Here is a 14,776-nt window from a genome sequence, read left to right as displayed (position 1 = left end):
CGAGCGGGCGGCCGTTGGGCGGCCGTGTTCCGCCAATCGGCGCGCCCCACACAAACGGCCGGCGCCGGCGCGGCCAATCCGCGCTGCCGTACTATCGGTGCGCGGGTTGGGGAGGGGCGGGCGGGCGGCGCGGCGCGGGGTGGGGCGGCGCGGTGCCTATAAAGGGCCGGGGCCGCGCGTGTGGGGCGGCAATGGCGGCGCTCGGGCCGGGCTCTGGCGGCAGCGGCGCCCGTGAGGAGCCGGCGCGGCAGCCGGGCCCGGGGCAGCCCGGAAGCCGCCGGGCCTGCCGGCAGCAGACGGGCAGCAGAGGGGTCCGGCGGGCTCCGCTCGGGCCGTGTGTGATGGAGGAGAGAGGGCGGGCGGGCGTCTGGCGACGGTGCCTTGTTGTGGTGCCGTGCGCCTTGGTAACCCTGCCCGGGCTGGATTAGCCGTGCTGTGGGTGCCGGCGCGTTTCGGTTTCCTGACTGGTTGTTAACCATTTTTTTCCCCTCTGGATTTGTGTATATTTTCTCGGCTGGTGTGCCCACTCGCGTTTGTGCTGCCTTTTGCTAATACAGCGATAACGCTCTTTAGTTTGGGCTTTAGACAAGTGCGTGAGGCTTTTCCTCCTTTATTCTGTTTGTTGTGTTGGTGCTCAGCTGATGGCCTCAGAGCAGGGAAAAGAAGTAAACGAAGCTAGCTGTGCTCTTTTTCCTTTTCAGGAGTCACTTAATAAAATGGATGGCACAACCCCAGCAGTAAGGAAGAGATCATCTCTTTGTGGGGTTGCTCAGGAATCTGCTTCTAATGTTGTGAAGGTGGGTTTGTGTGGAGTCCTACTTAAACTAAGCTCTGGGAGCTTCTGGAACCAGGGCCCTTGCCTATGCCTGAAAAGCAAGAGAGTGTTATCTGGTAGAAAATGTAAATAAATTATGGTAATTAAAAACACATTAGGTAGGAGCTTGTTTCAAGCTGACTAATGAAGGTATAATATAGCTAAAGGAAAGAACAGCTTTTAGAAAGAAAAAAAGCTTTAAAAACACTTATACTTGGATTTGAAAGGAAATTACAGTGAAATTCTAATTCTCAGTTCATATAAGACCAAATGTAAACGTATGAGAAATCTCAGTAGTTGTTAAGGAGCACTTTTTAGACTTAACATTTTGTTGCCCTAAAGAATGACTGGAGAAACAGTAGAGGATATTTTTTCATGTCTGAGAGAAATAATTCTTGCCAACTTCCCTGATATTAGGGGAAGAGATAATGAAGTTAAGCTCCTGTGAGAAGAACTTTTTAGGAAAAAGAATATAAACATCAGTCTGTTTGGGGGCAGTTTCTGTCATAATGATTACTAGGCTACTGTACTGAACATTCTGTAGAGCTACATAATTACATGTAAATATCATTATTTTTATTTTTGGTAGTAGCATTGTGAAACTCTGCTTTAACTCTTGAACAGGAAAAATAACCCTACCCAGGTATCGTGCTGAACTTACTGTGTCATGGTTAAGGGCTTTTTCCCCCCTCACTGGAAACTTCTAATCTGTAAACTGGAGTATTTCAACTATTTGAATCCATTTCTCTTCAGCTGTTCTAGTTGTGCTCTCTTCACCAAGGAAATGAATTCTTGATGTCACAAGATTACCTGAAATTGCTCAATGTAGGTATACTCCAAATTTTTAGTGCTCTAAGTCTTTGAAAGCTTGTTCAAGGATGGATGACAAGCTGATTTCCACATAGAGCCTTCAAGAATCTAAAAGTTCTGATACTAGAATAAAACTTTATTTAGTTGAAGCAAACTCTAAACTTCCTTAAGAAGTATTGCACTGGTTTGAAACTGAATGGTCTCTTGGCCTACAAAAACATTTTCTGTAATTAGCTCCTTAAGGTCCAAGGTGTACCTTCACTGACAACCAAAATAGATCGAGGGCAATCTATAGAAGTTTGGGATTAATGCTCTGAGTTGATACAATGAGAACCTCATGCTGAATTATAAAGACTTGATTCAATAAATTACTGGTGCAGAAAAAGTGATTCCTGTAAGTATTCAGTGTTTGATTGCAAGGCATGGAGTAAAGAAATACTTGCAGTGCTCTTGTCTGACATTCTTGGCTGTACTTCAGAAGGCCAAACAGTAGAAAGCCTGAAAACTCATCAAAACATTATTGACTAAATCTCTGTATCTCTTCTCATAGCTGTTAAATGTATCCTGCCTGGGACTTGATCATAATTTCAGGTTTGTTTGTCAGTCTTTAAAATGTTCTACTCAGCCATCCTGTGTCTCCCCTGCTGCTGTAAAGCCTCTGAGAAGGAAAACTCCGTTCTGTGATGGGAATGGCACTGAAAGCTCAAATTAATAATTTGGGCTTCATTGTGTTGACCACTGTGGAGGTGCTTTAAGCCATCCTGTGTGATGTGCTAATAAGCCATTCCTGAATGTGGGTGTGATTTATACCGGCAAGATAATTTTGCCTTTGTCAAGACAGCTTTTTCTTTATTTAAATTGGGAAGAGAAGGAATGGGAAGTGGAGCTAAACTGTACAGTGATCTTTTTGCATAATTGTCGACAATAGAAATGCTTGCTGGTCTGGTTATGTTGGCCACAAATCACCTTTTGGTGACCCTTGAACAGCCTCACATTATGAACAGAAAAAGGTGTAAGACCTGGGTGAAGAGCTTGCTTGGAGCATTTATAGCATAAGCAATTTGGACAGAGTTGTCAAGTGCTAGCTCATCATATTCAGACCATCTTGTAAGCTGCACTGAACTTCAAATGAGTGTGTATTTAAATGTTAATGATAACTGGCTCTCTGTTTCTTGAAGAGTTGGCTGCTGCTTTGAAGAGATCACCTTCCTTCCTGCATGAAGGAAGCGATGCCGCAGAGTGCTGAATGATAACAGTAACTTGTTAATTATGTGTTAACACAGCATGGTTAGAGATGAGGCAGCTTCATAGGTGTAGTGCAAGTTCTCATGGAGGGCATTCCTGTTTGAGGGTGATGTGCAGAGACAAGAGTAACTTCGAGTCAACTTTCTCTAAAGTGAAGACAGTTAAAACAACTTAAATATCAAGACAGTGAATCAGTGTTTTCTAGAATCTCAGAGTATTGCTGTGAGATTAGAGGTGATGGGCTCACAGAATAAGCAGGACTGGGAAATTACTGTGGGGCAGTGCAAAGTGGTAAATCAACAAGGCTAATTGAGGCCAGGGTGATCTGCAAGAATCACCACTATTTTATTCTATCTAATGTGTATATCTACTAGCAACCTGAAAAGCCTTGCTTCAGAACCTATTAGAAATAGTGTGGGACAGATTGATTTAAGTTGTCATGATCCATCCTTACCCTGAAGATGTGGGTATTGCTTTAACAGTTGATCAAAACAAGTCTAGGGTAACAGATGTCAATGAACCTGTGATCTGTGAATTACTTCTAAGGGGTTCACAAAACATAAGTAAGGACAGCCTGCAACTTGGATATGATGGCCTAAAGCTCTACTTCAAAATTATTCAGAAACAATAATTTTGAAAATTGAAAAAAAAAAAATAACCCCCCCCACTGAATTGCTGGCTTTTAATTAAGTGTCAAGTGCACAGTATTCTTTCTAGCTTTTGCTTCCTAATACTTGTGAGAGAACAAGAAATATTTTGAGAACATGGTTATAGTTAATTATACAGAGCCTTTACCTACAGCTTGTGGATTTGTACAAGAAATACAAGGAGTCTTTTTTTTTTTTTTGTATTTATTAATCGATTCAAGTGGTTTTGCAAAGGAACCACATCTCTCTCTCTCTGTATGGATGAAAGTGAAGCAGAGAGGGCTGAAATGACTTGTCCAAGAGCATTTCCAGGCTATTAACAGGGCTATGAACAGAACCCAGGGTATAGGAGTCCTTACCTAAGGCTTTCTCCATGGTGTCATGTTACTGCTTTCAGAAGTATAAGAATTTTGCCTGTTATTTCTAACCATCTCATATGCTGCTAATATGTTCCTAGACTAAAAATACTGCATTGAAGGTTTGGGACTGACCCAGTGTGAATTTCTGACTTGTAGCTCTTCAAACTTAGAGGGTTGTTTCTCCTGAGATTGGAAGTTATGGGCCTTTCAGAAATAGCTAATGATATCTAGAACTGGTTGAACATGCTTGCTGTGCGGCTCAAAAATTCCAGTGTCATTTTGTTGCAATGTCTCTGACCCTCAGTTCCTCTTAATTGTGTTTTACAACCCGTCTCATGCAGCCAGAATCTTCCCACTCTTGCAGAAAAAGACTCTTAAATCTCTCCTTCTTTTACCTGGAATCCATGTCTCCTGAAATCCAGCTTGATGTTAGCTGACCTTCCTGGATTGCCTTCTGGGTGAATGTCTGTGGCTGGGATGTTTTCTGTTGCTATACCAACCTGGTTTCTGCACTAAAAATAAAGACCTCAGGGTGGGGAATGTGTCTTGTTTCCTATAAGCTCACATGACTGTTGCAACATGTTTATCTAACATGTTAATTCTAATTCTGCCCTAACAAAAGCTCTCTGGAAGCATGAGTGGTACTTCAGTTCTCATTAATTTTTTTTTTTTTTTAATAAAAGTAACTTCTAAAAAAAGTCCTGGAGGGATTGTGTTTGAGTTTTAAAGTATTACTAGCTGTCTTGGTAGAAATTTCATAGCTAGATAAATATCTACACAGCTGCCTTCTGGATTTTTTGGGAGTATGTTCAGGGGAGGGAGAGGGAGTGGGAGTGTGGAGCTGTTTCAAGTATCCATACTGTATTTTCAGCTCATTTTTCCTGACAGTACCTAATGAAATCCCCAAACTTGGTCCTCTGGATTGTATTGAATGTAGGTGTTCCAGATAGTCTGAACTAATAAAAAGCTTCATTTTTAAAATTAATTAAAATAGATTGGGGATAAATCACATAATTTTATGGGTGATGAGATATTATTTTGACTTGGTGGTTCTCATTCACTCAAGGTTTGCTTCTCACTGTTCATTTTCAGACTTGCATGTACAGAGGTCAAGTATGGGCTTCATATGGAAGTTTTTATTCCTTGGAGCCTACTTTTGTTTTGCACATTGCATCAGCAGTATGTCCATATGATGAGTTCTGTCTTTAGAGCTGGGGTTTTCTGCCCCCCAAGTAAGGCTGGTGTGGGTGTTATTTATATTGCCTTGGAGAGGATGCAGCCTGAAGAGATCTTTCAACATAATGAGTTGAGTCAGGTCCCAAATGAGAAATGTTTACAAGAAGTACATCCAATACTCCCAACTGGAAAAATCAATCATTAAATACCAGGAGGCTGGAGTTATATGAGGGCCTGGCTCCAGATTTAGACCTAGCAAAGGAGAAGAATGGCTTCTTTATGAAAATTTTTGCTGATTTAGGGGGTGGTTCTTCCCTTAAAACATCTCAGTGGGATTCTGAGCTCCTCATTCTTACAAAGTTCCCTGAAGCTGGTCTATCACAGGCCTAGAGGAGCAGGAGCAGCTGGGGACACTTTGCTTCACTTTTGTTATGAACAACTAAACATGAGGAATCCCAGTCTTCATTTTCAATGTGTCAAACAGTTGGCAGCGTTGTAGAGCATCCAAAGGTGGGGTGCTTAAATGGGATTTGGTATCTCCATACAGAAAGGGGTCAGCAGTGAGAAGGTGATGCTGCTTTCAGTCCTCAAGGCAGGAAGACAAAAGTGGTCTCACCATCAGCACGTGAATACAACTGCCTTCACTTCAAATCTGGAGAGCAGGTGGGTGTGGGTTTTATTGGTACTGACAGTTTTAACCCTAACAACAGCTGGTTTTGTTAACTGGTGGGAACAAGTTCTTCATGGTAAAAAGAGAGAGATTACAGTTTTTCACTTGGCTGCCTGGTAGACAGATGCAATTTTAAATGTCCTGCTCTAAAGTTGTATCCTTTTCTACCATAAGAGTTCCCTGTATAGGAAGATTGGACCCACCCAGGAAAAAAGTGTGTAGCATACTGTGTACCTTTGTCTTGCCAGCTTGCTCCTCTAGTTTGAGCAGGTAGAAAAGAGGAAATTATGTCCTTTTTCTCCATCTTGCTGTCTCAGGTGGACCTCTTGGATGTGCCCTATCTGATAAGTGGGGGTAAGGTCTAATTACTCTTATGACCAAGAGCTATTTAATCAAAAAGCATTTTTGGATGCCCTGAAGAGTGTTTTGCAGTTGGGGTCCAAATTGCTGTTGCCCTTAAGAAGCAATCCTACTCTTTACATTTTTGCTGCCCCTGCCCTGTACCCTGCTCTGTCAACCAGCATTTCTGCAGCAGCACAGTCAGGCAGGTCGAGGAGGTAAAATGACTGCAAATGAATCCAGCTGAAGGCACGGCTATTTTTCAGACATGGGCAACGGTAGTGCAGAAAAGTGGTGGGAAAGGATGGCCCTTCCATGACTTGCAGACAGATTGGCTCACTGTGATCCTGGAAGGAAGCTTTTAGTATTTCCCTGGGCTTGTGGGTGAAAGTCATTCCTAATTAGATCTGTTTTATTGGAATGCTCTCAGCCATGGCTGTGCTGCTGTAGGAGCTGTCTGGGCTGCTGCCGAAGCCGCACGTTCTGCTCTGTGCTTGAGCTGCGCGTCCAGGCAGGTGGCAGTGCGTACTTCAGAGATGACCAACTCGGGAGCACGCAGCCAGCAGGGACTTTAAGCTCCGCAATGACTCCAAGCAGTTAATTTCTCTCTGTTGCCACGTGGTGGTGATGTTTGTTGTTGCCTTCGAGGAGCTTTGGACTTCTGCTGCTGAGGGCATGTGACAGATAAATTGGCAAGGAGTGTCTTACAGGCCAGTAGCTATAGGTGACTTTCTCCAGTGCTGCGTGGTTTGTGCAGTTATCCACATGGTGGTGATATGTTTGCTTCTGTTTATCCTCCATCTTCCATGTACACATTCCTACACCTCAGCAGGGCCAGCTAATGAACAACAGGAGGTGTTTTCCTAGGAATAACTGACAAAATAGAATAGATTTCAAGGGTAGCATGCTGCAGGTATCCCCTTTTGAGTCTGCTCAGTTGTCATCTTAGGTTATTCCAGATCTAGAAAGTTTTCCTATCCCATCTTTATCACATCAAAGGCTTGGTAGTGATTATTTTGATTCCCCAATGACCCTGTCTCTTTGGTGAATCCCTAATGTGTCAGGTTCTTACCATTATCTTATTTTATGCTGATAAGCAGACACAGAGGATAGATAATCCATTCAGAAGAATGTGTTTATAAATGAGATCAATGGCCCTGTAAAATCCTCTCCACCAACTCTTGGTGATGAGCATGAGTGTGATCTAGGCCTTAACAAAATTTGTATAGTATATGTAAATGCACATTCACTGTAAGGGCAGCTTACAGAACAACTGATTTAAATACGTTAAATAAAATCTGGTTTTTCTCCCACTCGGCTGTGTCCAGTACTACAAACTCAGATTTACTGAGTCACTGAGTTCCTGAGTCTTAAATCTTCTTGTTGCTTAAGTTTTTATGGTTTTTACACAGCAAAACAGAAAAGAAAAATGGGAAATCAAGATTATTGTATATTTTCATGTCACAGCTAAGATGAGAAGGAAAACTTGAGTGAGGCTAGTGTAATATTTTAGAGAATTTTCCTTTTAGGAATTGGATAAAGGGAAGTGATGTCTCTATGCTGTTTTATGGAAACAGATTACTGACTGTCATTCTAAGTTCATGTTCAACATCAGTAGAGAAGCTGTTTATAAATGAAATTTATAAAAGAAGTTTATAAATGTTTAACCTTTATTGCTTGTTTTGCAATCTTCATTTCTTAATAGCTGATCATTGTCTTTGTTTTTTATCAAGCTGGTCATCCTATTACTGTGTGTGATTAAATGGATGACTTTGTCTTGTAAACTGCTTGGCAAAACCAGGCATATTTGGATGCAAGTTGGGTTTTTTCACATTTACATCTGTGTAGATGGCATTTCTTCTGTGAACCACTTTGGGTATGGAATAATTAATAGTTGTTCACAACAAAAAATGCAGTCAGGCTTTTTTTTTTTTTTTTTGTGAGGCAGAAACCAACTGAGAAGAAGGAAAAGCATCAAATCTAATTTTCTCTCTCTGTGCTTTGTTCCAACATGACCTTAGGTGCAGTAGTCAGTGTTGGGCAGTACTGTGGCAGCTCAGTGCTGGAATTTTGCATAGCTCTGAACACATTTGGGTGGAAAGGGGAGGTGCAGCTCTCACAATCCCAGAGTTTCCACAGCCTGCGTGAGCATCTTGACAGGTCACTGGTTCTGTTGCACCACACTCTGTTGGGCTGTGTGTGTGTAAGGTTTCCATACTCAGCCTGTGAGATGTGGAAAAAGAAGGTGGCAGTCCAATCTATGAGTCAATTTTTGGAGGTGTGGAAGAGCAGTCAGTGAAGGAACATAAAAAGGTGAAGATTGGGGAATGGAATGTTTGACGTTGGTTTTAATTAGAAACATCCTGTTCATCACTCATATGTGAGATAAAAAGGGAAGAATATCCATTACTACAGTACACTGACAGAGGAAATATCTTTATTATAGTGAGCAATTCTAATTGAGCTGCCAAGTGTAATTGAATTGAAATACAGACCCTATTCCAACAATATTTCCCTTATTGTAGTGTATGAGTGAGAGTCAACTGGCATTGTATTTATTCCTAATCTTTCTGCAACTGATGACTTTTGTCTAAAATCCAAAGCACTTCAGTACTAACTCAATATTAAATTTAGCAATTACCTCTGTCAGCTGAAAGATGAATAAAGCTCAAAAAACAGACCTTTCTTTCATAAACCCAAGGCTTCTTGTACCTGTTCCCTCACAAAGGTACAAAGATGGCACTCGTACCGTGACCTAGAAGAGTGACTGTGTAAATCAGAGGAGGAAGCTGATACTTGCAAAGCTCAGAGCTGAAGGTTCTTTTGGTTTTGGAGGGGGAGCTTTGTTCTTACCGAGGAGGAGCCAGCCACTGAACTCCTCTGCTCACGTTTTCCTAGGCGTGGTGCTGTGACTCAAGAGAGGGCTATGTGCTGCCCTCTCTAGCTGTGACTGCAGCTGATCACCCAAAGTGACCTCTCCTCTCCATTCCAGCACTGCAAACCAGCTGCGCTGAGACTGTTACTCCAAGTGTTACTGGAAATTAGATTAAAATCTGCTGCTCTTGGATTTGGTTAATTAGATGGCAGTACCTTTAAAATGCTTTTTTTAGAGCATTTGGACAGTGGTGTGAAACATGCATCATTTGCAAGGCTTAAAGCTTACTAAATTAAGTGAAACAATCTGAGATCCTTCCACATATCAAAGGGAAAAGTTTAAGAGGTTTAAATTCAGGGTGTTCTACACTATAAAACTTAACAAATATCAGTATAAATGGGTACAAGTAGTCCTTCCACCCTCCAGTTGATACAAAAGACTTTCCTCACTTTCTATTAATGTCTCTATGTAGACTGAAGCTTCCTCTGAACCAATTTTTTTTTTTGCTTCTGATTAAAAAGCATGTGAAGAGATGTTGCAAAGTCAATACTTTCAATTCCTGTAAAGCTGTGACATGTCATACCTAAAAATAGTGGTAGAGAAAAGAAAACTCCTAATTTCTAAAATTTTTCTAAAATACACAGAAAGACATTTTTGACATTATTCCGTTCAGGTCATCAAATTGTTACAAGCTATTGAACTACAATGTAAGACATAAATTTTAAAAGAACGAAAAGTGCAGGAAGTTTGAATGATGCATTACCATAAATTTACTCATCTTTTATAAAATGCCTTCTTGAGGTGCTGACATTTTCAGTACATTAATTGTTCATAATGAATACTCTTGCATAGAACGTTCAAAGGTAATTTTTTGGGGCCAAAGAATGACTAAAAAGTTATTCGCTAAAGAGCAATCAATAATCTGTATCCAAAAGAACAGTGGTGGAATATGAAATAAACTGATGGAACAGGTAGAGGAGTTTGCATATATAAAAGAATCTGCCCTTTTTACAGGTTTGATGCCCTAAAACAGAAGCCATAGAGTTGGTGTGGACTGGTGCAGAGACAAAATCATTATGTTCTAATCATGTTTCATGGAAGACAGAGAAAAAACCAGCTTTGGGCAAAATATCCATATCTCTTGTGGCAGAGATCCAGGAGGTAGCTACCTCTGCTGCAGGTAATGCATGATTGCTTTTGTGCTGTATACTTCAGGATGGGTAATAACAATCAGTGAAAATATGTTTAAAGGATATACTGAAATATCAGGAAAAGAAATTAATTGATCTAGCAGGCTTCTTCCATGCAATAGATTTTAAACAACTTGTCAAATATTTCTTGGCTGTTACACCCTTGCATAAGAGCTTTCCCTGGTTCATAAAGAAAATTAATGGGAAATCAATAACAGTATTTAAAAAATCACCAAACACTTCCCATCCAGTGAAAGTCTCACTTTCAGAGTGCTACTAATGCAACAGGCAGAGTGGGAAGACCACGCAGACTTGACCTTGGTGATTAAAACAGAAGCCAGTGTAGATGGAAAGTGCAGTGAAAGTTGCTTTCAGAAGCAACCAGGAGGACCTGCCTGCTTCCCCACAAGAACAAACCTCTAAACAGAGCCAATTGTGAGCATCAGCTTGCAGAAGTCTTGTTTGAAGATGCAGTCGAGACACTACGCTGACTTCCTGCTAGAAGATACAAACTGGCCTGAACAGCAAGGAAAAAAAAAAAATCACATAAGGGTGCAAACCACAACAGAAGAACTCTAAAGTGAGTTTCCTGTAACATCATACAACCCAATTTCAGACAACAAAGAGGGAACATTTGCTACTTCAGGTTGCTTCATGCTACTCTTGCAGAAAACCTGGAATCATGTTGGAAATGGGAAGAAACAAGCCATAAATTAGATTTGTGTTTTGGTTTATAACTATTAATAAAAGCACAAAGAGGAGTAAGACAGTACATGGTGATTTTGTGGCCGTATCCGCATTTAGGCGATTTTTCTGGTGAAGGAGGTACGTTGTAGTTACCATGTATGTAAATTAATACAATTGTAATTACCCACCGTTGCCACATTTGATCTGTGAAAATAAATAGCATTTGTCAGTATCCCCTCTTCTTCCCCTTCCTCCCCTAAGTGATTCAGAACTGTCTTCCAGTCTCTGGCACAGGGTTGTTCAGCAAGGGCAGAGGGTGAAGTGCAAGCCTGGGGAGTTTGGGGGTGGTGGTCTCTCCTGGAAGGCTGATGTAGTGAGCCACTGCATCCAAGAGCAAATTCCAGAGTTTGCTCAGTTTTGTCGTCTCCAGGCACCCATGCCCACGGTCTCTTGGTGGTATTCACAAAAATTTAAAAATATACTGCTTTATTACTTGTGGTGGTATCTAGTTTTGGGGGTCCACATGTCTCACACCTCCCCAAGCTTTTTTATCTGACAGAGTTAAAATTTGTTTTTAGGTTAGAATTCAGATGGAAGCACTTGACTCCCAAAGCTGCATCCTCAACCAGCAGATAGGAGATTCACGATAGAATTGGCAGAATTGCACTGCTCTAAGCACTTTTGGAGACATATGCTGCTTTTCCCACTCCTGGAAGTAGTCCCACAGATGCCTCATGATTTATTCACTTGAGTCATGGCCGCAGAGTTGACTTTTTGGTGGTTTGGATCCCCAGATTGCTTCGCCGCACGCTTAACAGAAGCGCAAATTCCGACCGAAGACCTGCCCGGTTGAAAACAGCGGGGAAACGCTTAACCAAAACCCAATGCTTGGAAGGTAAACTTAAACCGCCTCGTGGCTTAGAACGCTGTTTGGCGAAAGCGAGACGTCTCCAAGGAGAAAGAGACGCCGAGCGGTGGCTGCGGGTGTCGGTGTCGCTCGGTGGGGACACTCCCGGGGCGCGGGGCACCAGGTGGCGCTGGCCCGCGACATCCCGCTCGGAGAGAATTTTTTTTCTTTTTTTCCTTTTTTTCTTTCTTTCTTTTTTTTTTTTTTTTTTTTTTTTTGTTGAGCGAAATCGCTCCGCGGAGTCTGGGTGTCTTTCCCTTGGCTGGGGTTGTTGGAGCGGGGCATCGCCTGTTGTTGCCACTGCTGACCGGCTCTTCTCCCAGGTTCGTGTGCTCCGTGAGGAACGTGGGAGCACTGAGCCTGTGCCTAGCTCTGTGCTGCTTTCCTATCTACTGTTAAACAGAATAATGGCTTTTTACCTCCCCCCCCCCGCCCCGCCAGGTGTGCTCTTGCTGTTAAATGAATTATTGCATGCTGCACCATGAGCCAATGTCAGACAACCTGAGAAAACTTTAATTTGCTTTGTCTTTTAAAAATTACATCAGTTTGGTTTTTTGGGGTGTTTTGTTTAGGGTTTTTTGTTTTGTTTTTGTTTGGTTGTTTTCCTTTCCTCTTTCCTCTTTCCTCTTTCCTCTTTCCTCTTCAACAGAAAAGAAAAACAAATTCTGTCCATAGCAGTCCTTTACAGAGTTCAGAATATTACATATACCCTGCAAACAGAGATTTAAAGATTCATTGGATACCAGAGATGTACAGAAATGATAACCATTTCTCAGTGCTTTCTCTAAATTTTCCACAAAGCTTCTCGAGCATTGGAATCAACTGACTCTTAAGTAGGTGCAGTTTTCAGGCAAGGAAAGTAGTTTTATTTTTCCTGGCTGGTAGTGTTTTTACAAGAAGTGAGGACAAGATCAGGCAGATGGAAGGGGGAAAAAAGTGTGAAGGAATTGTAAGATCAAAATCTTTAAAACTGCATTATTGGTTTGAAGAAATGAAGACATTAGTTGTGTAGCTTCTGTGTCTAAATTACAGAATGTTTTGAAAATGCTATTTTAGTTTTAAAAGTTGCTGCATTTATTCAGAGGCTGCTGAGAATGAAGAGTATTGATAAGCCCTACTAAGCATTTTCATATGGAATCTATTTTCAGCCACATACCAGAAAATGTCTTTGTTATTTTTTTGAATGAGACCCTAATCTCGGAATGACTTTTCATTTATCAGAGCCTTTTAAGTCTGCTATTGTGTTTCCAGTCAGATCCTTTCCACTCACTTCTTTTTTTCCCTGTGTCAGCCTCTTACAAACTTGCCATAGGGCAAAGTTCACAGTTATTTTCCACAGGCACAAGGATTTCCCCTCTCAGGGGTGCACTTGGGCTTTATGCAGTGGAAGCCAAGCACAAATTAATGCCAGCTCTAATAGTTTGTGATAAAGTTTCATGTGGTATATCATACTTAATAGCAAACCCAACAATTTGTGATTTAACTTGTTAGCAATTCAAAGGCTTTTGTTTCTTATGCTGTTTAGTCAGATGAAATGGCTTAGTGGTTTTTTGCATCACCAGCATTGGCATTTGTGTCTGTTGGTGTTCTTGTTTAGCATTGTGTTGGTTCCCACTTCAACTGTAATTTAGTAATGTTCAAATACCACTTTCTAGAAAAACAAAAAAAGTAAGTTCTGGCATCTGCAGCTGAGAAGTTGGAAAATGTGAGTGGTGTCTGCCAAAAAAATCCCCAAAGAAATATAATTGACTCCTCTTAAAATGTCATTATTTTTCTGTTGGTTTGTTTTTTTGGTTTTTTTTTTTTGGTTGGGGTGGGGGAGAGGAGGGGTAGATTACAAATGTTGTAGCACTTCAATTTCCTGAAATGTATTTATTTTAACTTTTTCCAGGGTGTTCAAGTTTATTTCTGTGTATTTTATGGGCAACAAACGGCTGAAATTCTCTCAAGGAATTTAAAAAAGCACAAAAAGTGTTTGTTCTCTCCTAATTCACTGTTACAGATTTTATGACTCCTGGTATCAAGAAGGATTTGTGTTCCTAGCCTTGATAGAAGCTTCCACCTCTCCATCCTTCTGCAGTGAGGATGTGCCAGCTGTCAGCCTGGCTGCCATTTCCCACCCTCCTGCAGCTGAGCAGAGCTTTTAATCAGTCTTGGAAAGTGCTTTGCTGACCCTTCCCTTCCAACAGAGGCTGATGTTCATTCAGGCTGTAGTTCCTTGTGCTTTTGGATCTCATGCTGGGCATTTGCTGCCTTCAGCTGGAGCTGGGAGCAGCAGTTGTTTGCCTGTGTCAATGACCAGCTAATAACAGGAGAGAGCAGAGGATGCACGGATCAGAAAAAGAGCCAAAGCTGTCCTGGTTAGTGGCACCGTGGGCCCAGATTGCTCAGTAATGGTTTATCAAATATCAGCGTGGAAAAATAATCAGGTAACCTAACTTATCTGTTAGGGGCAGGTAAACGTCTGCATCGCAAAATGCAAGTAATGGGCAAGAAATCTGGGGATTTGTGTAAGTTCTGTTGTGGAAGAGCCAGCCTGGTCAGTCAGCTCTCTGGGACAGTGGCACCAAGGAGCCAGCACAGATCAGCCAGGGCTCCAGAGACCTGCAGCCAGCACAGCCTGGCATTGCTTGTCCTCCTGACACAAGGATGTGACCTTTGGCTGATTCCCTTCCCATCTTGCTCTGGTCTCCTCCTGCCACTTGGTTGCTTTGTGCTGTTGAAGTTGAGCTCCTGGGCTGGGGGAGGCTGCAAGTTCCATTTATTGGGTGTGTGTGAAGCCCTCGGCACCACGGGGCTGAGCCCGGGGAACATCTCCAGGCCTCTGCACCAAGAGCAGCTGTTATCAGTAACAGCAAAAACAAAGAGCTGTGATAGAGTGTGGGAAGGGGAATAGCTTGCCATTACTGATGTCAGGTTTAGAGAGTAAGGACTGCATTTCTGTTATTACTGATCATCCTCTGGAGAGCTGTGAGCATCTCCCTGGATAGGGATCCAGTTTCTGCCCTTACCCTGTATAACCTCATCACTTTCAAAGCAAGATTTAATGTCATTAGA

At 41.9% G+C, this 14,776-nt stretch overlaps 1 long non-coding RNA gene across 1 annotated transcript; it reads left to right on the top strand.

The window, feature by feature from the left end:
- Positions 1–362: 362 nt before the first annotated feature.
- Positions 363–10,998, top strand: LOC128805821 (uncharacterized). The gene is made up of 3 exons (XR_008436584.1): positions 363–797; positions 5,599–5,714; positions 9,950–10,998. It is a non-coding gene; the product is annotated as an uncharacterized LOC128805821 (long non-coding RNA).
- Positions 10,999–14,776: the final 3,778 nt, after the last annotated feature.

Source organism: Vidua macroura, chromosome 3, assembly GCF_024509145.1.
Source record: "Vidua macroura isolate BioBank_ID:100142 chromosome 3, ASM2450914v1, whole genome shotgun sequence".
Taxonomy (NCBI): domain Eukaryota; kingdom Metazoa; phylum Chordata; class Aves; order Passeriformes; family Viduidae; genus Vidua; species Vidua macroura.
The sequence above is the reverse complement of the archived record's forward strand: the minus strand, read 5'-3'. Positions and strand labels throughout refer to the sequence as shown.